We start from the raw sequence: 23,269 nt of genomic DNA, 5'->3' as shown, positions 1-23,269 counted from the left end.
CTCTCTTTCTCTCTTTCTCTCTTTCTCTCTCTCTCTCTCTCTCTCTCTCCCTTAAAACCTTTGACTTTCAACATATCAATTAACCATTTAAATTGTAGAGAAGACAAAGACAGCCACCCTGCTGGTAAATGAATAGCTACCATAATTACAACTCCCTGCCTCCTGACTTCTTTTTTGCATCTCCAAACAAATTCCATACACATATTAATTTGTTGCCTCCAATGCATTGTTTGTTTATTTTTGAAAATAAAATTTTATGTGGAACAAATTGTGCCATGGAAGCAGTTTATATCCATAAGGGGAATTAACTCTACTTACCATAACACCATTGGATAACTAAAGAGAGAGAATATTCAATGCTAAATCATGTAAAAGGGCAAATACTAGCAGACCCTGATGGTAGGGAGATTCAAAGAAGTGTAATAAAAGTGACAAAGCAGGTAAAATGACCTAAATAAATGTCGTAGACATGTTAAAATGAACACCACATGTTTGTAATTGAACCAATGGAGTTTGGACAGTATTCTAGTATGTCTTTTATAAATTTTGATGATGGATCAATGACCTGAAATATTACCCCTGTTTTAGTCTCCATGGATGACTTTTTATTTCCATCATTTTTATTTTTTATTTCTGTTCAGTTTGTTTTGCTAATCCTCCTTATCTCATGACACAATAACATAGGTACGCTTAAACCAAGACATTATAGACAACACAAATGCTGGAGGAATTCAGAAATTCATGCAGTATCTGGGGAGGGAATGACCCATTGAGTTCATCCAGCACTTTGTGTTTTGCTCAAGGTTCCAGCATCTGCAGTCTTTTAGGTCTCCAGGATATTACATATACATACCTTAGTATGTTTCAGTATATGCCACTTCTCTAGACATAATATATCAACACCTCATTACATTTTTTGATTACTTTTTGCATCTGTTGATATTATTTTAATAATATATATACGAGGATCTAAGTCTTTTTGGGTCTCCACATCTTCTGAATTCTCTCCATTCTGTGCCCTCACTGACATGTCCAAAACAGATGGTCTTACATGTCAGAGTCACACAGATGAAACAGGCCCTCTGGCCCATCAAGTACACCTGAAGCATCATTTGTCTATTAAGGGTTTGGACACCTAGAGGCTGGAAACATGTTCCGATGTTGGGTGAGTCCAGAACCAGGGGCCACAGTTTAAGAATAAGGGGTAAGCCATTTAGAACGGAAATGAGGAAACACTTTTTCACACAGAGAGTTGTGAGTCTGTGGAATTCTCTGCCTCAGAGGGCGGTGCAAGCCGGTTCTCTGGATACTTTCAAGAGAGAGCTAGATAGGGCTCAAAGATAGCGGAGTCAGGGGATATGGGGAGAAGGCAGGAACGGGGTACCGATTGGGAACCAGCCTTGATCACATTGAATGGCGGTGCTGGCTCGAAGGGCCGAATGGCCCACTCCTGCAACTATTGTCTATTGTCTATTTACACCAATCCTACACTAATCCTTTTCTTCCCACATTCCCATCTACTCCCCTCACATTCTATTACTCACCTACCCACAAGGGGACAATTCACAGCAGCCAACTCGCCTGAAGACTATGCACGTCTCAGGGCAAGGGAGAAAATTCACATGATCAGAGTAAAAACATATGAACTGCATACAGACAGCACAAGGGAACACAATTGAAGTCAGGCTGCAGGATCAGTGAGGCAGCAGCTCAACTGCATGTAGCACTGTGTCACCCCTGACGAAATATGTGTTTAGATTGAAATCCACTTCAACATTTCCGACCATTTACTTAATCTTGTAATATCTCTTTGTGATTTAGTAGCTCTATTTATGTTGTTTTTGAGTCCGGTAATATTAATTTAATTACAAAACCTGGATAAAATCTATTCTATCACCCAAATCACATGAATACTTGTGGCTCCAAAAAATATTTCTGCAAATTTTTATGGAATGTTTCACAAACATATTAAATATTAGAAATCAATAATTAGGGCAGCAAGTGTGTTCCCAGCTCCTTCCTTCAAAAGCTTGGGATGGAGAGATGAGGTGGGCAGGATTTCAATGCCATTATTTCCTTTACTACTGTAAGTTACTCACTGGAGATTCTCTGCCCCTGATTCAATACCAACTTCCTCAGGCAGCATGGGACACCCCCCTTATTAGTAACTTGGGTAAAACGAATGAATGAATACTTTATTGTCACATGTGACAAGGTATGCAATAGTCGCCCAAAGAGGGTTATGACACAGTTACAAAGTACTCTGTGCCAGGTCCACCTTTGTTCTTCCTCGCCTCCCCTCGCTCCCGGCAGTCCCCTCATGCAGGGCCCTCCTTTTTCACTCCCCACGGCAGTGGCGCTCTCACTCCCACATGGTTCGTCCTCATCCATCGGTCAGCGCATCATCGACTACTGCACCGACATCTCCACTATCGCCACTGAGTCCGCTCCTGACCCCTCTGTGGCAGCCACCCAGGTCCCATCGTAGACCCTGACTCCATCAACTCCATTGATTCCGACCCGCGATGCTTCGGCCCCGGCTTCGAACCGCAGGGATCCACCGACCCGCGAGGCCCCCGACTCTGGCCCACGAGGCTCCACCGACCTGCGTGGCCCAGACTCCGACCCGCGAGGCCCCGACCCCAGCATCTCCGCGACCTTCCGGGAAGCATCTGCTCTTCCGGCAAGAGCCTGCAAAATGATCATTCAGGATCTCTGTCATTTCCTAATTTTCATTCTTAATAATTTCTATTTTAAGGGTCCCATGTTGTTTCTGACTGCTTTCAATTTCCTAATATAATTGCAAACTTGTTTTATGCTCATTTGCTATCCTTTTCCACACATCGTTTATTTAGCTCTTACCATATTTTATCTCCAGGCATCAGAATCGGTTCTAGTTTTTTTTGTCTTTTTACATTTTGTTTTTGGTTTTATGTATCTGATCTCTTCAGCCATCCATTGATGATCTTTTGGCAAACTCTCGCTCCTTTGGGATATAATCTGGTTCTGTATAACATTTGGCTCTTTTTAAACAGCGTTAAGGGGCTGTCCCACTTGGGCGACCTAATTGGCGAGTTTTAAAAAATGACTTGTTGAAGATCTCCTTCAACAATGTAGAAGACCTCCTTCGTCCTCCTTCGACTATGTTGAAGACTACATTCGACTAGCTACAACTAACTTCGGGAAAATTGTACACCAAATAATGGAGAGTGAAGACGACCTCCTTCGATCTCCTTCGATCTCCTTCGACCTCCCTTCAACCTCCCTTCAACTATGATGAAGACTATCTACGACTACCTTCAACTACCCTCGATTACCTATGACTAATTCGCCAGAACTCGCGGATTAGGTCGCGCAAGTGGGGCAGCCCCTTTAAGTATATTTACAAAAACAGGAAAACAAGGAATAGGTTTGCTTTCATTTATTCATTTTTTCAGGAGAATGTTGTCACAGGCAATGGTTAGCATTTGTGACACACCCCTAATTGTCTTTAGACATTAGATTTTAGAGATACAGTGCGGGAACAGGCCCTTCATCCAACCGAGTCAGCGCCGGCCAGCGAACCCGGCACAATATCCTACACTATAGGGACAATTTACAATTTTACCACATCCGGTAAACCTATAAGCCTGTATGTCTTTGGAGTGTGGGCGGAAACCCGAGCACCTGGAGAAAACCCACATGGTCACAGGGAGAACGTACAAACTTTGTACAGACCGCATTGCATGATCCAGATCGAACGTGGGTCTAAGGTGATGTAAGACAAAAACTCTACTGCTGCGCCACTGTGCCGCCCTAGAAAATTGTGGCAAACCATCCAATAAAACTCCTCCAGGCTATCTGGTTAACCTACTCCTCTGGCGTAATTGAGGAGGGAGTTCCAGTATTTAGATCGAACAATGATGAACAAATGGTGGAATATTTTCAAATCAAAGTGGCATTTTCACATTAGGTGGTCTTTGCCCCTCTTTGTGGTGGAGATCACAGATTTGTGCGGTGCTGAAAAAGTAACTGAGATGAGTAACTGAAGTGTATTTTGTAGATAGATATAAAAAGCTGGAGTAATTCAGCGGGACAGGCAGCATCTCTGAGCAAAGGAATGGGTGACGTTTCGGGTCGAGACCCATCTTCCCATTCCTTCTCTCCAGAGATGCTGCCTGTCCTGCTGAGTTACTCCAGCTTTATGTGTCTATCTTCGATTTAAACCAGCATCTGCAGTTCCTTCCTACACACAATGTACTTTGTAGATAAGATGCATTGCTGTCAATGCGACCACTGGTGAAGGGAATCGGGGTGGAAGGGATAGCAATAAGGGGGCTGCTCTGTCTTGGATGTGCTTGAAAGTGGGTAGCAGTCCATCTTTCTTTCAATCTCTGCCTTGTAGAGAGTGGAAGGGGTTTGGAATGCCAGGAGGTGTGTCACTTAGCACAGAATGCCCAGCTTCCAAACAGATCCCTTAACCACCATAGATGCAGTTGGTCAACTAATATTCCACCAGAATGTTGATGGTGGGGGACTTGACACTTGCGGTGTCTTTGAATATCAAGTGTTTACTTTCTCTCTAAGGAGGCAATCGCTTTTGTAGCGTGAATGTTTCTTACCACTTACCAGCCAATGCCTGAATGTTGTTGAGGTTTTGCTGCATTGCAGGCATGGGCTGCTGCATTTACAAGGGTTGCCAGTGAAATTGAACATTGTACCATCTTCAGTGAATATTCCTACATTTGATATTAGGATGGAGAAAAGTCTTTGGACCAATAACACCAACACCCTTCAAAGATGTCCTGGGATGAGGATGTTTGATATTTAACAACCTCAGTCATCTTCCTTTATGAGAGACATGACTGGCCACTGGAGTGTTTGTCCTTTGAAGGCCATTGACTTTTGCAAATCGCATGTACCAGAGATGCAGGCGATGGTATCCACAAGATACTGCAAGTCACAAGGGGTCTAGAGAGGGAAAGAGCGATCCCGGTGCTTCAGTGGTTGAGACACTGACATTTAATAAATGGGATCCACACAGGAGAGATTGCTTGTGCCAATATCCCAGGTGGTTATCAAATGTAAGAGCCAGGTATGCTTGGAAGTGGCACCAGAGCTGACATTCAAGGGGGAGTCATCCAGTAACATGGAGTAATGTAGGAAGAAATATCAGGTCCTCACCCAATACATGAAGGTAAGAGTGCTACACTCTGCAGTTAGTATATAGATGGGTTGTCTTTGGATGCATCAGTCAAATTACTCAAGCACCAGTGGTGGGTATATGGAATGAGCTGCCAAAGGAGGTAGTTGAGACAAGTACTACAACAACATTAAAAAACATTTGGACAGGTACACGAATAGGAAAGATTTAGAGTGATATGGGCCAAAAGTAGGCAGGTGGGACAAGCTAGATGGGGCATCTTGGTCAGCATGGACAGGTTAGGCCAAGGGCTTGAAAAAGACTCCCCTTCTACAGGCCAGTCTGAGCCGAAGATACCTATCTTGAGGAAAGGACAAGCACTTGCATCTGGCATTCTTGGTCTGCAAGAAAAACAGTGAAGCAGCCTTGCAACATATTTGGCTTACTTGATGAATGCACTTGTCTCACATTGTTTCTCAGTGAATGGGGTAGAGAGAGCTTGTGGTAATGTATCTGTCTAGCTGTCAATTAATGTGGGGAAATAGGACTTAGAGTCATAGGTTTATAGTCATACAGCAGGCCAGCAAACTTATTCATCTCAGGCAGTCTTCATGTTCCAGGATGACTTGCTTCAACTCCAATTTTGTGGATGCTGAGATGTCTAATAAGGCCAATGACTGGGCCAAATAATAAGTGACTAGGAGCTTGCAGAAGTTTCGGTTCAGTCAGCAGTGTTTCAAGTAAGTTTAGTTGCACAGATAGCACAATCTCTGAGGCCAATAAGGAGAGAGTTGTGATACTGAGGAATCTTACAATGTGCTGAATGAAGTATATAGAGGGACACTCAATTACCAATTCAACACACAATCATTTATAATCATAGGCGAGAGCACATTCTGATCAGTCTGAAGAAGGGTTCCGGCCCGAAACGTTGCCTATTTCCTTCACTCCATAGATGCTGCTGCAACCGCTGAGTTTCTCCAGCATTTTTGTCTACCTTCTGATTTTACTGTTATCTTTCTATCTTATCAGGTAATAGGTCTCTTGTCACATAGTCCAGCTATAGTGATAAACCCTGCATTTATTTAATAGAGGACCATTTCCTAATAATTTCCACATTTAATATCTATGTGCTCAGCAAATGTCTAATCATTAAACACTTATCTACTCATTTCTGTAGGTATGCTGAAATTCCCTAATTAGAATTACTGAATAGAAATGCTTACCAATGATAATCCAGTAAAAATATCTGATTCATTTATCCAACCATCTGCTGAAGCTCCCACAGAAGGCATGAAAGGGGAAAGAACAAACTGATTAAAAAGCACCTTCAAATATTTCCCAGTAACAGATTGTGCTCAGTTGCTATAATTCTTGACTCACTGTGGAATTAAGACTCCCCTCAAAGAACAGGACAGCATGGTGGCACAGCGGTAGAGTTGCTGCCTTACAGCACCAGAGCCCCAGGTCCCGGGTTTGGCCTATTGTGCGGGGATCGATGGTCGGTGCGGACTTAGTGGGCCGAAGGGCCTCCATCTCTAAACTAAACTAATTTAAAACAGCTGAAAATCTAGGCTGGAGACACAAAGAACTGCAGATACTAGAATGTTGAGCAAAAGACAAAGTGCTGCCATAACTCAATGCGTTAGGCAGCATCTGTGGAGAGCAAATCTTCCCTGATGATCCCGGGTGGTAGATTGCTACCTTCTAGGAGATGTGCATTTTGGACACAAGTTTTAACTGGACCCTTGTTTGGTTTCCTCAACGTATGCAAAAATAACCCCGAAGCACAATTTTGAAAAGGACCAAAGCTACCATCAATGTCCTGGCTAATTTTTATTTCTCAATCCATGGCAATAAAACTAATTTGCTGGTTCATTCTCACATTTCTTCTTGTGGGTCTTTCTTGGGTGTAGGTGGACCACCATGTGTCTATATTATAATAGTGAACATACATGTAACAGTGCTTTGAGCATTGTAAAATAAGTGGTAGGTAGATGAGTAAACCAAAGATTAAAGGCAGGCAAAAATGCTGGAGTAACTCAGCGGGTGAGGCAGCATCTTTGGAGAGAATGGGTGACGTTTCGGGTCGGGTCTGAAGAAGGGTCTCGACACGAGATGTAAGCCATTCCTTGTCTCCAGAGATGCTGCCTGTCCCGCTGAGTTACTTTGTGTCAATCTCATTTTCACATGTTTTATCTCTAATTCATCTCTTTTTTTGGCATCTCTATCTTCATCTCAGAGTATAGATTTGCCATCAACATTCATTATAAACCTCAACCACCTCCCTCCCCCGTCCACCCCCAGCTATCTTGAGTGCAACTCTTGCCACTGCCTCATGTAAGGACTCCTTTCTATTCCCTGAGCTTGTCCAGCAATGTCATATCAATACTGATGATGGTGATGATTTCTTCTTCATCCATATTCTTAAGAAGTCTTTCTTTATCAGCACTCAAAGCACGTACCCTCGGATTTGATAGTGATGAGGAAATCTTTGTAATATATGTTTTACAGCGGAATAAACTTTTAATGCCTGTTTTATCTGGTCCTTGTTGCTTCTGATCTCCAGGTCACTGCATAATATTGTGAGAGGGATATGTTGCTACTGGGTTTTCCGAGTGAATGAAGTGGATGTGCAGTGTCAGTGTTGAGCTCGGGCTGATTGCTGGATTCAGCACTTTCAAGCTGACCAGGCAGTTCATTCAACTTAAACTCCTATTTGTGCTTTGGGGCCAAGGAGATAAAACAAACTATGCTAAATTAACTGCTTTGCTGATTTTCAATGCAACAGCAGAGAAATTTTGCCAAGTGCCAGACTCCCATGAGATAAAGTAAAATTAAGGCTGGAGTGATGAGATACTGTGCAACCAGAACTACGCTCTGAACCAACCAAGGGGTAGCAAAGGAAATTAAATGAAACAATAATTTTAGGTCGCTTCTGTAACTCCCCGCACTTGATTCAGTATAATTTTGCTAAGTTGCTCGGCCATCCATTTTATAATGAAACATAGAGTAGTGCTGGGCAAGGTTTGTAAATAATTTATAGTAAGGGACATGTAATAAAGCTGTGATTCTGTGGAAGTAATCTTTATCAATATGAATGTGAATGTAATTGTAAGTCTCAACCAAGATATAGTGGATAGATGATAGAGTAGAATGGGGAATGATGCAGGAAATATGATCTCACCCAATGTTTGCCTCTCAGTCTGGCAGCTGATATTTTGGCTTGAATATGGCTATGTAGTAATGGCCATTCATCAGTCAACCATTTCCATTTTACCATTCTTCACCACCACCTCTTAATTTTTCAGTTGTATGAGAAAAAAAACAACAAAAAGGCCCAGAGATGTTAGTCTCTTATAGAAACATAGAAAATAGGTGCAGGAGGAGACCATTTGGCCCTTCGAGCCAGCACCGCCATTCATTGTGATCATGGCTGATCGTCCCCAATCAATAACCCATGCCTGCTTTCTCCCCATATCCCTTGATTTCACTAGCCCCTAGAGCTCTATCTAACTCTCTCTTAAATCCATCCAGTGATTTGGCCTCCACTGCCCTCTGTGGCAGGGAATTCCACAAATTCACAATTCACTGGGTGAAAATGTTTTTTCTCACCTCAGTCTTAAATGGCCTCCCCTTTATTCTAAGACTGTGACCCCTGGTTCTGGACTCGCACAACATTGGGAAAATGTTTCCTGCATCTAGCTTGTCCAGTCCTTTTATAATTTTATATGTTTCTATAAGATATCCCCTCATCCTTCTAAACTCCAGTGAATACAAGCCTAGTCTTTTCAATCTTTCCTCATATGACAGTCCCGCCATCCCAGGGATCAATCTCGTGAACCTACGCTGCACTGCCTCAATCACAAGGATGTCCTTCCTCAAATCAAAGAATTGCAAAGACAGACAGAATCCTGTAATTGCGCACTTTCAGTGAAGTTTCACGTACCTCTCACTTTATACCTTTACTCTTTGTAATGATGAAGTAACATTTATTAGAATTCTTTAATCTTTAATCTTATTTTACATTATTTAGATAAATGAATGCAAAGAGATGCATTATAGTCTCAAGTAGAATTTGTCCATGAAAATGTAGAACCAAAATGAGCTTTCACGTTTTTATTAAGTGTTTCACATGGGTTATTGAGCAATGGTCAAGCTGGTTTGTGTTAACTAACCCACTAATAAAAAATACATTCTCAAAAAATGGCATACCTGGCCTTGCATAAGACTTTCCCTCAAACTACTCTCACCCCACCCAACAATCTCTCCCTTTCCTGCTTTTGAACAAAGATCGCCACTCCCCACGCATCCTTGCTGCTAAGTGGGTGAGGCAGTTTTCAGATACAACTTGACACATTTAAACAAAAAGTTAGCCTGTTAGTATTGATGCTTGGCCCTGAAGGTATACCTGGCTAAGTTCACAAAACCTGTATGGACCAACTGGCTGGAGTTTTCATGAACTCTCACTACAACTGTATTAAGTTCCCCACCTGCTTTTAAAGGATATCTATAATTCCAGTGCCCAAGACCATACCTCAATGACCACCAAACCTGTGACACTCATGTCCATTGTGATGAAGTGCTTCAAGTGGGTGGTTATAATGCAAATCATCCTCTGCCTCAATATGACTGGACTCGATTCAATGCACCTACTGCCACCACAGATGGACAGTGCATGCAATCTCACTGGCTCTTCACTTAATACCGGGCTATTTAGATAAAAGGAAAACATACTGCTAACTAGATCTAGGCATTCAACACCATCATCCCCTCCAGACTCATTATCAAACTCAGGGAAATGTGACCCTGCTCCTCCCTATGCATCTGAATCCTCGACTTCCTCAATCAACATGGACTGACAACAACACCTGCTCCCCACTGACCATCAGTGCGTGGGCATCTCAGGACTGTGTGCTTAGTTTCCTCGATACTCAGTTTTACTCCCTCGATACCCATGACTGTGTTGCCAGACACATTCCAACACCATCTTTAAATTTGGTGATGATACGATCATCATGAGATGACTATCAGAGTACAGGAGGATGATCAATAATCTGGTTGGATGATGCTAGACAAATGATTTTGCTATCAATGTTAGAACGACCAAGGAGCTGATTGTTGACATCAGAAAGTGAAAGCTGAGGCACAGTGCACCCGTATTCACTGATGTGACCGCAATGGAGAGAATCAACTCCTTCAAGTTCCTGAGCATGTGTATTGTATCTCTGATGATCTGCAAATAGATGCAATCACAAATAAAGTTCACTAACGCCTTTACTTCCTCAGGAGTTTCATGAGATTTGGCATGTTGCCGAATACTCTATATGTGTACAGTGGAGACCATACTGACTGGTTGCATCACAACCTGATTTGGAAATTTGAATGTCAAAACAAAGGAGTCAGTAGAAAATTGTGGACATTGCCTGATCCTCACTATTGACGGGATCAAATAAATGCTGCCCCAGAAGGTAGCTAATATCAGCAAGAAACCACATACAAGAGCCATGCCCTCCCTCTTCACACTGCTACTATTGAGAATAAGGTACAGGAGTTTGAGAACTGTTACCTCCAACTTCAAGAATAGCTTACACCAAACAACTATCAAGATCTTGAACCAAACCTATCCACAACCATACCTCAGCACCGAAACACTAGTGACTTTGCACTACAATGGTTGCATTGTGTCATTTGTTTTTTTTATACTGTCATGGCCTGGTTTACTTTGAATAACATAATTTATAATCTATATTTATGCAGTAGTACAGGGTATTGGTGAGACCACACCTGGAGTATTGCGTACAGTTTTGGTCTCCAAATCTGAGGAAAGACATTCTTGCCATAGAGGGAGTACAGGGAAGGTTCACCAGACTGATTCCTGGGATGTCAGGACCTTCATATGAAGAAAGACTGGATAGACTCGGCTTGCACTCGCTAGAATTTAGAAGATTGAGGGGGGATCTCATAGAAACGTACAAAATTCTTAAGGGGTTGGACAGGCTAGATGCAGGAAGATTGTTCCCGATGTTGGGGAAGTCCAGGACAAGGGGTCACAGTTTAAGGATAAAGGGGAAATCTTTTAGGACCGAGATGAGAAAAACATTTTTCACACAGAGTGGTGAATCTCTGGAACTCTCTGCCACAGAAGGTAGTTGAGGCCAGTTCATTGGCTATATTTAAGAGGGAGTTAGATGTGGCCCTTGTGGCTAAAGTATGGAGAGAAGGCAGGCACAGGATACTGAGTTGGATGATCAGCCATGATCATATTGAATGGCGGTGCAGGCTCGAAGGGCCGAATGGCCTACTCCTGCACCTATTTTCTATGTTTCTATGTTTCTATATTTATTTTTGTTGTTGTTGCATTTTATGTGCCTTCAAAGCTGCGGCATATAAGAATTTAATTGTTCTGGTACATATCTAGTGCATATAACAAATAAACACTCTTGAATCTCATGAGTCTCATTAATCTTGAATCTCTTGAAATGGCATCATATGCTTGTTTGTTGAACAACAATCACCCCAGTCAATTTTTAATGTTGGCACGGTTTCTACAGATTAAAAACAAATAATTAAAAGTATCTGTTTTGATGAATACTATGCCTAAATATAAGATTGTTAAGGGTTGGGACACGCTAGAGGCAGGAAACATGTTCCTGATGTTGGGGGAGTCCAGAACCAGGGGCCACAGTTTAAGAATAAGGAGTAAGCCATTTAGAACGGAGACGAGGAACCACTTTTTCTCACAGAGAGTGGTGAGTGTGGAATTCTCTGCTTCAGAGGGCGGTGGAGGCCGGTTCTCTGGATACTTTCAAGAGAGAGCTAGATAGGGCTCTTAAAGAAAGCGGAGTCAGGGGATATGGGGAGAAGGCAGGAACGGGGTACGGATTGGGGATGATCAGCCATGATCACATTGAATGACGGTGCTGGCTCGAAGGGCCGAATGGCCTACTCCTGCAGCTATTGCCTATTGTCTAAAATTAACAAACAGAACTTCAAGCCATTGCGATGTACTTAGTCTGAAGCTTCCACCACTCAGTATCTGGATGTATAGAGGTTTCCAGCAGAAGCTGAACTGTGGGAAGAGAAGTTCACGAGGGAAGTAGGTAGGTCATTCCAAACATTGTAGAGAGGGGTCAGTGATGGAGAAATGTGTTGCAAAGATCACATACAGTGTCTCTCGACGACCAGAAAGTAGCAGAGAAGAGAGAGAGAGAGAGCGTCTCGCTAGCTAGAGAGCGTCATCTCTAGCTCTTGCTCTCTCTCTCGCTCTCTCTCTCTCTCTCTCTCTCTCTCTCTCTCTCTCTCTCTCTCTCTCTCTCCCTCCCTCTCTCCCTCTCTCTCTCCCTCTCTCTCTCCCTCAACTAGCATGACAGAAAAAGGAGTGCATCGTCTCATAAATTTCCCATGCAACATGTCAACCTCCTCCTGCCCTATCTGTGGAGGAGTCTAGAATTCCCTTATTGGCTCTATGAGTCACCTTAGAACCAGAGTGCACCACATCTTCATCCTTAATCCTAAGGGACTGCATTAGAAGAAGGTAGTCTCAAATCTCTGGAATTCCAGCCTTAGATCTCTCCACCTCTTTATAACAGTGCTTATTTCCTTTGAGCAACTGTTTCATTATCTCAAGTTAATATCTTCAACTTTTCTCAGCTGGAAACATTGTGGACGAGGTTGGGTATGTGTCATTTTATTTTGATATGTCCTCTCGCCACAAATTATTTCTGAAGTAAGAACAAGTTGTGCAAGTCTGGTATATTCTCCTGAATGTAGATGATTGTGGAGTTAACTGTTCATTACCACGTATGATACAGGAAGTTATTTGCCACACGTGATTCCTAGCAGAGTAATCCCATCAATTCCATTCCCTTCTTCTCTTTTCCTTACAATGTATCCTTTTATTTTGCTTTTTGTCCTCTTACCAACACTGGGGTAATTTACTGTGACCAATTTAACTGTCAGCATACCTCAGGGATGGAAGCACATCAGCCAATAAAAACAAACATGATCATGCTCCACCTAGATAACCATCTGAGGTCAGGACTGAACAGACTACTTGGGCAGCAACATTAAGTACTGAACCATCTTGATGCTAAAATTAGGATGTTAATAGTATTCAAAAGTGAAGATGTGGTGCACCTGTTTCCTGCAGATGGACATAACCTTAAAATTAGAACCAAGTCACTCAGGAGGAAATCTGGATTTTTCCACCCACAAAACTTGCAGATGTTTGAGGCTGCTGACGCCGAGAGATTTTTTGCTGAGTAAGGTTAATAAATGATCATGGAAGTACAGGCCTGCCATCATCAGATTGAATAGTGAAGCAGGCTCCAGAGGCATTATTTTTCTCACCCTCAATCTGCCCATCAGAGTAGTGTGCATTTGTATCATGTTTTGCACTGAAGTGAATTGGTCTGAAGAAGAGTCTAGACCCAAAATGTCACCTAATCCTTCTCTCCAGAGATGCTGTCTGACCCGCTGAGTTACTCCAACTTCTTGTGTCTATCTTCGGGAGTGGGGGAGAGGAGGAAAGATGAGACAAGAGCTTTTCATGGTAGTTCTGCAAATTTAATTAGACTGGCAAGATACATGCTGCTAATTTCTAATGCATTACATTTACAAATCCCGAGTGAATGCGTAACCACAGTCCGGAACCATGCAAAAGCTGTGGGAATGTGATCTTGTTAAACCAGCAATATAATCAATAGTGTCAACCTGGACTTGGTTTATCGTGGATATTTCAGCAGTTCTTCGTCAAGCTTTCTTCGAAGCTTCCTATAAGTTCTAATCAAATTCTTACATCAGTTTTATTCTGCTCAATTTGTACTAGTGAACATCCATCATTATCCAGCTGGGTTTCCAGACATTGAATTGCTTCCAAACAATAAGTTGACATGTCTTTAAACAGCAGGGAGGTGTCAGGCTGTTGGAGGCAAAATTAATTTCACAATATAAGCAAGAAATTTAGCTGAATTATTATGATGGGTGATTAATGAAGTATTGCTGCTTTTGCAGTATTATTTTCATGGAGAAATTACACATATCCACATTATTTATAGCCATAATCTAAGATGGTACTGCTATGTAGTTTTGAGGGGCTGCAGTGAAGTTTCAAAGATGTTATCATTTAGTTGTGATATTAATGCAAGGCTGTCTCTGAATTCTCAGAGAAGCTTAAAAAATACGAAGGCACCACCTCAATGTTTTCTTCTATATCCTGTCCAACATTTAACCATAAAGTCTTAGAAGCACAACAGATGATCTGGTCATATCCTCAGCTGCCTGTCCAGGCGCCAACTCATCACAAATCCGCACCTCTATATAGGTTACCAGCAACACTTCATCCCAAATCCTGTTCTGTACTTTTCTTCATGTTAACCTTCCATGGCTTCATCAGATAATACATTTGTTCAAAGAAAATAAATCATGTGTGATGTGAAGCAGTTATCAGGGGCTTGGTATTATTGCAGTTGCCTCATAATATTTTAGGCTTTGTCAATGTCAGAAGTTTAAATAATGTAGCTTATGTCCAAGATAAGAGTTTAATTTCCTTTCATGGTTTGTATCTTTGCTTAATTACCATGCACAATGAGACTATTCAGCCCATCGTGGTTCTACTTGCTTCTTTGAGTCATGGAGGTACATAGCATGGAGAATGGTCCTTTAGCCAAAGTTGTCCATGCTGACAAAGTTTGCATTCTGGGCTAGTCTTGTATACCTGCATTTGGCCCATATCACCTTGAAACCTTCCTATCCATATATCTCCACAAATGTCATTTGAAAATCATAATCATATCTACTTCTATAGATTTCCCAGCAGTTTGTTCCAGATTTAGACTACAGAGAGACATAACCTTAAAATTAGAGCCAAGTCACTCAGGAAGAAATCTGCATTTTTCCAACCACAAAACTTGCTGATTTTGGGAAGTTTGAGGCTGCTGAGGCCAAGAGATTTTTTGCTGAGTACATTTAAAAAGTTACCATTGAGGTCCCTCTTGAGTCCTTCTCACCTTAAGACTATCCACTCTAAGTTTAGAATGCTCTATCCTGGGAAAATGGTGCTTTATTGTCACATGTGCAAAACATAGTGAAATACTTTTTCGAGTTGTCAGATTACGCACCATTTCCAAAGACAATGAGCATTCACTTTTTCCACATCCCTCGTGATTTTGTTTACTTCAATAAAGTCATCCCTCAGCCTCTTTCCTATGATGAGGATAAAAGTCCCAGCCTATCCAGCTTCTCCCTATAACTCAAGCCTACAAGAACTGGGCAGCACAATGGCACAGTGGTAAAGTTGCTGCCTTACAACGCCAGAGGCCTGGGTTCCATCTTGACTATGGGTGCTGTCGATACTGAGTTTGTATGTTCTCCCTGTGACCTATGTGGGTTTTCTCTGGGTGCTCCGGTTTCCTCCCACACTCCAAGGACGTTCAGATTTGTAGGTTAATTGGCTTGGTATAATTGTAAATTGTCCCTAGTGTGTAGGTTCCTGTTAGTGTGTCGTGATCACTAGTAGGCGCCAACTGGGTGGGCTGAAGGGCCTGTTTCCGCGCTGTATCTCTAAACTAACTTGTAACACTGTGGTGAATCTCTTCTATACTCTTTCCAATTTAATGACATCCTTCTGGGTGCTGGGTGATCAGAACGGCACACAATATTCCAACTGAGGTCTCACAAATGATTTGTTCCTCCGTATTGTGATGTCCTGACTTTTACCCTTCCCAGATAAGCCAAGCATGCCAATCGCTATCTTCACAACCATGTCCACCTGAAAAGCCACTTTTAGAGAACCATGCACCTGGACTCCTTGATCTCTCTGTCCTACAACAATCTCCTGGACTCTACTGTGTAAATCCTGTCCCGGTACGACATATCAAACTTATCTAACCTCATACTTATCAAAGTTAAATCCATTTGACACTCCTTGGCCCATCTTCTCAACTGATTTAGACCCTATGGAAAACTTAGATATCATGAATTAGTTACAAAATTATTTCCACTCCACCACTCTTTTCCATGTTAATCATATTGTTATAGAATATTAAGTAACCATTTCAAGTAACCATAATTACCAGCTGTTTCTAATAAAATGTCTCCATAACTAAAAAACACAAGGTATTGTTGCAGGAACAAGTAGTTATGAGGGCTCACTCCACTAGGAGCGCTGCATTGAAGGTGCCTCTGCCTACAGCCTGTCCGTTTTTTCCTATCTTTTTTAAATTTTAGTTTGTCTAAACAGTTTTGTTTTGTGGATTCTTTCGTTTTTCTATGTGGGGCAGGGGGGAGGGGTAAGGGGGGAAACTGCTTGCCAGTCGCTTCCTGGCGAGGATGTGACTAGTTCTCCGAGCCGCGTCCTCGCCCCCCCTCCTCACGGCCTACCACTGGATCGGAGCAGCCTTTCCTACCGGTGACCATGGGCCGGACACGAGCTTCGGCAGCGACGGCGCAGCGCTGGATTCACCGCGGAGCAGGCGATACCTGCCTGGATCGCTGTTTGAAGCTCCGGAGAGTTGGGCCTGCTGCTCCAACATTGTGGGGCTGTGGTTCGCAGAGCTCCCAGCGCGGGGAGCGCTGGCCGACATCGCGGAGTCCCTGGGGCCCTTTGCCGAGGGCTGCCAGGGTTGAGTCTCCGCCCGGCACGGCCTGGGGACGTCGGGATCTGCGGACTCCGGTGGGAAGTGGACGATTTGGAGGACCAAGCCGCTGAGGTTGGCCTCCCGTTCCGACGTAGGCGTGCCAACATCCCGGCGAGCGGGCCTGACCGGTGGGCTGCCCGTAGCGGCGACTGCGGAGGGCTCCGGAGGCCCCAACCACGGGTGAACATCAGAGGAAGAGACTGACTTTGGTGCCTTCCCTCACAGTGGGAAACGTTTGATTCTGCTGTGTGGGGATGTTTTATGTTGAACTCTATCGTGTGTTGTGTTCTTTATTTTATTGTATGGCTGTATGGTGATCACATTTCACTGTGCCAACTGGCACATGTGGCAAATAAATGTATCTTGTATCTTGTATCTAATGGAATTTTATTGCAAAGGGAAACACAACAAGCTGGAGTAACTCAGCGGGTCAGGCAGCATCTCTGGAGAAAAGGAATAGGTGATGTTTTGGCATCAGACCCTTCTTCTGACTGTCAGGGGAGAGGGAACAGAGAGATATGAAAATGTACTTCGAATAAATTAATGACCGATATGCAAAAAGACATATCAAGCCAGTAACGATGATCAAGGAAAAGTGGAGCCCACAATGGTCCTGGAGAGGTGACAGTGAGTAATACAAACCGTGAAACTCAGCAGGACATCAGTAAAACGAGTACGATGTGGCACCTGCTTGAGAGACCAACTGGCCAATTCTTGCTCCTGTTTCTTGTGTTCTTCACATTTGCCAATGTTAACACAATCTAATTTCTTTGTTAGAAGCAATTGTGTGCCCTGCTTAAATTAACCTATTTTCCAATTTGCTTAAACAGCCAAATCGATATAATATGAGTAGGCAAGATAATCAAAGAATAATCATTATGGGTCTCATGCAACATTTACAAACTTGGAAAAACAATATCAGTGACATAGAAAAGATGTGAAATTCAAGACCCTTAAAATAAGAATATAGAAACATCCGCATGCATCAATTCAACAATGTTCATTCCCACCTGTCCATGCTATGTCAGCACTGTAAGCATCATGTTCTAATCCGATCTTGATACATGTTCTCTCAATACCAAGCCTTGCTCCCCTACAGTATTATTCTTTACATTCCATTCTCCATTGTGCTGAATTTCCTACATCACCATCATTATTCCAGCTGGAGGACTGTCTCCAACATTTTCTGTGGGCCAGTAAAGTGATTATAGCTGGCTCTACGAAAAACCCGACGAGTTTTTTTGTAAGTGACAACACATCAAAATTCCTTCGACTGTTGTACAATCCCTTTACTTATGGTTGAGGTTTGGAGATTACAGAAATCTTAATGTAATGACTGACACAAGGGATACTCTTCTCTTTTTCTCCAGCCTCCCATGTTATGTGCTGACCCCTGCCCCTACCCAGGATCATCCTGGGGTACAATTCACCAAGGATCAGTTCCAAAGTCCCAATGAATGACGTTCACTTCCCTGCTGTCTCTTTCTTAATGATGCACCGATGAGATCCATTGGTAAATCATCAGTAACCATGCCCTATTTGCAGTGACTCTGTCCTGATTTAAATCTGTTGCAGGTGTCCCTAACAGCGGGGTAAATTCGAGATAATCTTGCATTTGTGTAGTGGACTTTGTGAAGGACTTTGCATTGGATTAGGCCATGACGGGCACATATGGAGGAAGAATGGATCAAATCCAAGGCAGAGTCCCATTGCTGGTCTGTTAGTTTCGTATTCAGCTCACCCTCCCACGCAGCTTTTAATGAGGTATGAGGTTTCAATATAACCGACCCTAACAAGTTATACAAAACAGAGATGCATTTCTTCCGGTTGGAATCTAGAGCTAAGATGGTATCGGTCAGGGTTTCAGGGGGGCGATTTGGGAAATGGGGGAATGTCTTCTTCACAAAATCCCTAATCTGGAAAAAACGAAAAAGGTGGGAGTTTGGGAGGCTATAGTTGGACGAGAGCTCCGCAAAAGACGAAAAGATGCCATCCTTGTATAGGTTTTTGATACTACTGATACCGTTGCTATGCCAGGTTTTGAATGCGTGGTCTGTACTTGAAGGTTTAAAGATGTGGTTTTTAAGCAGTGGGGTCAAGATGGAAGGGCCTTGTAAACCAAAGTTTTTCCTGAGTTGACTCCATATCTTGAGCGAGAGGGATGCAATTGGGCCTGCACCCACAGATGTTATAGGAAGGGGGAGTTGAGAGCATAGGACAGACCGCAACGGGAGATGTGAACTCGCCTTTTCCATGTGTACCCAGGTCGGTAGGTGGTCGCAATCATCATTCATCCAATACAGGAGTTTTTGCAAGTTAGCTGCCCAATAGTATCGCCTAAAGTCAGGAAGTGCCAAACCGCCGTCACTCTTAGGAGACTGCAGTATCGCCTTTCGGATTCTAGCCGGTTTGCTACCCCATGAAAATTTAGATATTGTCCTTTCTAATTTATCAAAAAAAGATTTAGTGATAAGTATAGGGACGTGCTGGAAAAGATACAGGAATTTGGGTAGGACGACCATCTTGACCAGATTTATCCGGCCCACGAGGGATAGCGGTAAAACTGACCAGCGGTCAAAATCTCTTACAGCTTTCTCAACCAGAGGCAGGAAGTTTGTGCGGAACATATCAGATAAGGGTATTGTGATAAAGACGCCGAGGTAGCGAAACCCGTCCTCCACCCATTTGAATGAGGTTAAAGAGCGAGGGAGCTGCTTAGCCAATGAGTTAATCGGTAATAGCTCACTCTTTTGGTAGTTAAGTTTATAACCAGAATACGCGCCAAACCATTCTAAAATATTCGTAATCACAGGAAGAGAGCTGACTGGGTTTGAGATGTACAGGAGCAGGTCATCCGCATACAATGAGACTTTATGAGTTGTGTCGAACCGTGTAATACCTTTAAAGCCCTTCTCTAAGCGTAACCAAACCGCCAAGGGTTCTATCGCGACAGCAAACAGAAGTGGTGATAACGGGCAACCCTGTCTGGTGCCTCTCTGAAGGGGGAAGTGGGGCGACAGTGTGCCGTTTGTTTGTACTGAGGCAACCGGGGACGAGTATAATAGATTGACCCAAAGAATAAAACTGTTACCGAGGCCAAACCTGTCCATCGCCTCATATAGATACCTCCACTCGACCCTGTCGAAAGCTTTTTCGGCGTCGAGGGAGACCACTATCTCTGGGGTTTCACTACTCGGTGAATGGATGATGTTAAGCAGACGCCTAGTATTGTGGGAAGACTGTCGGACTGGTATGAACCCTGTTTGGTCTAACGAGATAATAGAGGGCATCACTCGTTGAAGACGGAGCGCAAGGGCTTTAGAGAGGATTTTGAGGTCCACATTCAGGAGTGAAATTGGTCTATAGCTACTACAAAGCAGGGGATCTTTCTCCTTTTTAAGAATTAGGGAGATAGTAGCCCACGACAAGGTGGGCGGGAGGCGACGATGTAAAAATGCCTCATTGTACATATCTCTCAGGACTGGTGCGAGGAGAGCAGAGAAAGCTTTGTAATATTCTACAGTGAAGCCGTCAGGGCCGGGCGGCTTTCCGCTTTGCAGCGATGTGATGGCTGCTTGGACCTCAGCAACAGTTATGGGACCACCCAAGTCTCTCGTGGCTTCATCGTCAATTCGGGGAAACGTCATACTACTGAGCATGTCACCTGCAGTGGGAGGACAATCGGAAACGTATAGTTCAGCGTAGAATTTAGCAAATGCTTCATTAATTATAAGAGGATCAGTATGAATCTCCCATAAACTGGATCTAATGGCTGGAATTAGCCGTGAAGTCGCCTCGGTTCTGGCCTGATGGGCCAAAAGCTTCCCAGCTTTATCCCCAGATTCAAAAAAGTGTTGCCTAGATTTAAGCAGTCGTAGCTTAGCTTTATTAGTAGACGTGAGGTCAAAGTCTGTTTGTAACCTAAGGCGTTCTCTATAAAGGTTAGGGTCTGGGTCAAATGCATATTTGTCATCAATGTCCTTTATTTTTTGTAACAGGTCTGCCGTTTGGGATGTCTCGGTTCGTTTCAGGTTGGAGACAAAAGAGATAAGTTGGCCCCTAATATAGGCTTTTGAAGCTTCCCAGAGTATACCTCTTTCTATGTCCGGCGAGTCATTCAGCTCAAAATATAAGGTGATTTGGGAGTGCAAGAATTGCATGTAGTGAGCCTCTGCTAATAATGAGGAGTTGAACCTCCACTGTTTAAAGTGGTTAGTTCGTTTACGAAAGTGGAGATCGAGGGAGGTTGCAGCGTGATCTGATATTACGATGCTATGATACTCGCTGGATTTGATTTTGGAGAACAGTCTGTTATCTAAGAGAAAGAAGTCTATACGGGTATAGGTACGGTGCACGTGGGGAAAAAAATGAAAATAATTTAGTCGTGGGGAATGTAAATCTCCATGGGTCTGTGAGCCCAATTTGTTTGGCGAAAGCATGCAGAGTCTTACCTGATTTAGTTAAAGTAGAGGCTTTGTTCGAAGATCTGTCCAGTATAGAGTCTTGGACCAGATTAAAATCTCCACCCACAATGACGTGGTGATTTTCAATATTTGGGAGAGATGTAAAAAATTTGGTTACAAATGAGCTGTCATCCCAGTTGGGACCGTAAATGCTGGCCAATATGACAGGTGTGTCTTGCAGTTTGCCAGACACCATGACAAAGCAGCCAGCAGGATCCTCCACAGTTTTCTGTGGTTCGAACATAACGTTCTTACGAATCAGGATAGCAGTACCCCTAGCCCTATCATTAAATTTCGAGTGAAATAAGTGGCTAATCCAGCCTCTCTTAAGCCGTGTTACCTCTCTGTTACGAAGGTGGGTCTCTTGAATAAAAAATATATCGCCTTTGAGCTGTTGCAAGTGGGCCAAGATCCTGTCAGTCTTGGTAGGAATTCCCACCCCCCTCACGTTCCACGAGACAAATCTAAGAGTGTCGTTTGTGTTGGCCATACTTAGCTATATCCAAGCGAGTGGGCAGAGCACTGTAGTACTGCAAGTCGAAACGGAAGAGCGCATCGAAACCAGCTGCCGAGAGTGGGGATGTGGGGGGGGGGGGGGGAAGGAGTGATAAAAAAATAAAAAATAAAAATAAAAGATACACACACACGTATACACACAACAAACAAGTGGGACACATATCACTTAACCATCTTTCAAACCTGAGTCCCCGGACCTGAGATCCCCCATGTCCCATCTGAACCTTGAGTGCCCATTGCACCAAGGTGCGTTGTCCTCGCATCCGCATGGAGATATCCGATCTTAACTCCCAATATTTCCACCTCCCAAAGCAACATAATCGCTCAATGTCAGTAAAGTAACATAAAATGAAATGAGTATAGTAATAATAATAATAACAATGATAATAATAATTTGAAAAATAGAAAGTAGAAATAAAGTAAAATAAACATAAATAAATAAATACAAAGTTGAAATAATTGCCATAATAGTTGCACTGCCAATGTCATTGCTAACACTAATGGTAATAGTTGTAATGATGATAGTAATAATAAGACAAAGCAAATTAACAAAATGGTGATACTGAATAAGCAAGCCAACGTATAAGTGGAGCAAGAATAGCTTCCTTTGGTATTACATAGTATATCTTAAAATCGACAAGGTATAAAGAAAGAGTTAGCGTTAGAGAAGTTAGCGAGTTGCAAACTGGGCTCTTGGATTAAAGCGCAGGGCAAAAGAATATCAATTAAGTATTGTTAAACAAAAACGCTGTAGGAGCAGATTGGTATAACACAGCCTTGGCTGTAATGAGCCCCAGACAGTCCGCTAGGAAGACTAGTGTAAACAAACTAGCCGAATGCTGGCAGCATTAGCAGCCAGCTGCTAAAAACAAGAAGGCAGAGACCAGATCACGAACCACAAAGTGGGTCCCTTAAGCCCAATTTTATAGCATGTGCAGGTGAAGAACCTTTCAAGTATGATTACACATAAACATTATAAGGAAAAGTTGGTATAAGATAGTCACGAATCGTGGTGAATTCTTACCAGCCTCATACATTTCAAGACAGGGTCTAGTATAATCAGCAAGGCCGAGCGCTAGCAATGGCTAGTTGCTAAGAGCAGTCAAGCTAAAGTTAGTCCATAGTGTAACCGTAGATTAAGCGGACCCCTGTACCACTCAGATATAGACGTACCGAGCGAAGTCAGTCGCCTGTGGGTCCCGGTCTGCGTCGACGGTAAAATGAGATTAAATCCTGAGCGTCCTCAGGAGATGTTAGTCATCGCCTCTTTCCTTCCCTGGCCATGATGAACAGCTTGGCTGGATAATGAAGGGAGGGTTTGAGACCCAGGTTGTACAGCCCCTTCATAACGTCTCGGTACGCGGAGCGTTGTTCAACTATCTCGGGACAGTAGTCTTCGAAAATGTGGATCGGGATATCCTTGTACTTCAGCTTACCCCTCTGCCTCCGAGCCTCATGCACCACCAACTCGCGGGTCTGTTATCTATGGAAGCAGATCACAACTGCTCTGGGTTTCTCACCAGGGCTTG

Source organism: Amblyraja radiata, chromosome 3 (genome assembly GCF_010909765.2).
Source record: "Amblyraja radiata isolate CabotCenter1 chromosome 3, sAmbRad1.1.pri, whole genome shotgun sequence".
Classification (NCBI taxonomy): domain Eukaryota; kingdom Metazoa; phylum Chordata; class Chondrichthyes; order Rajiformes; family Rajidae; genus Amblyraja; species Amblyraja radiata.
The sequence above is the reverse complement of the archived record's forward strand: the minus strand, read 5'-3'. Positions refer to the sequence as shown.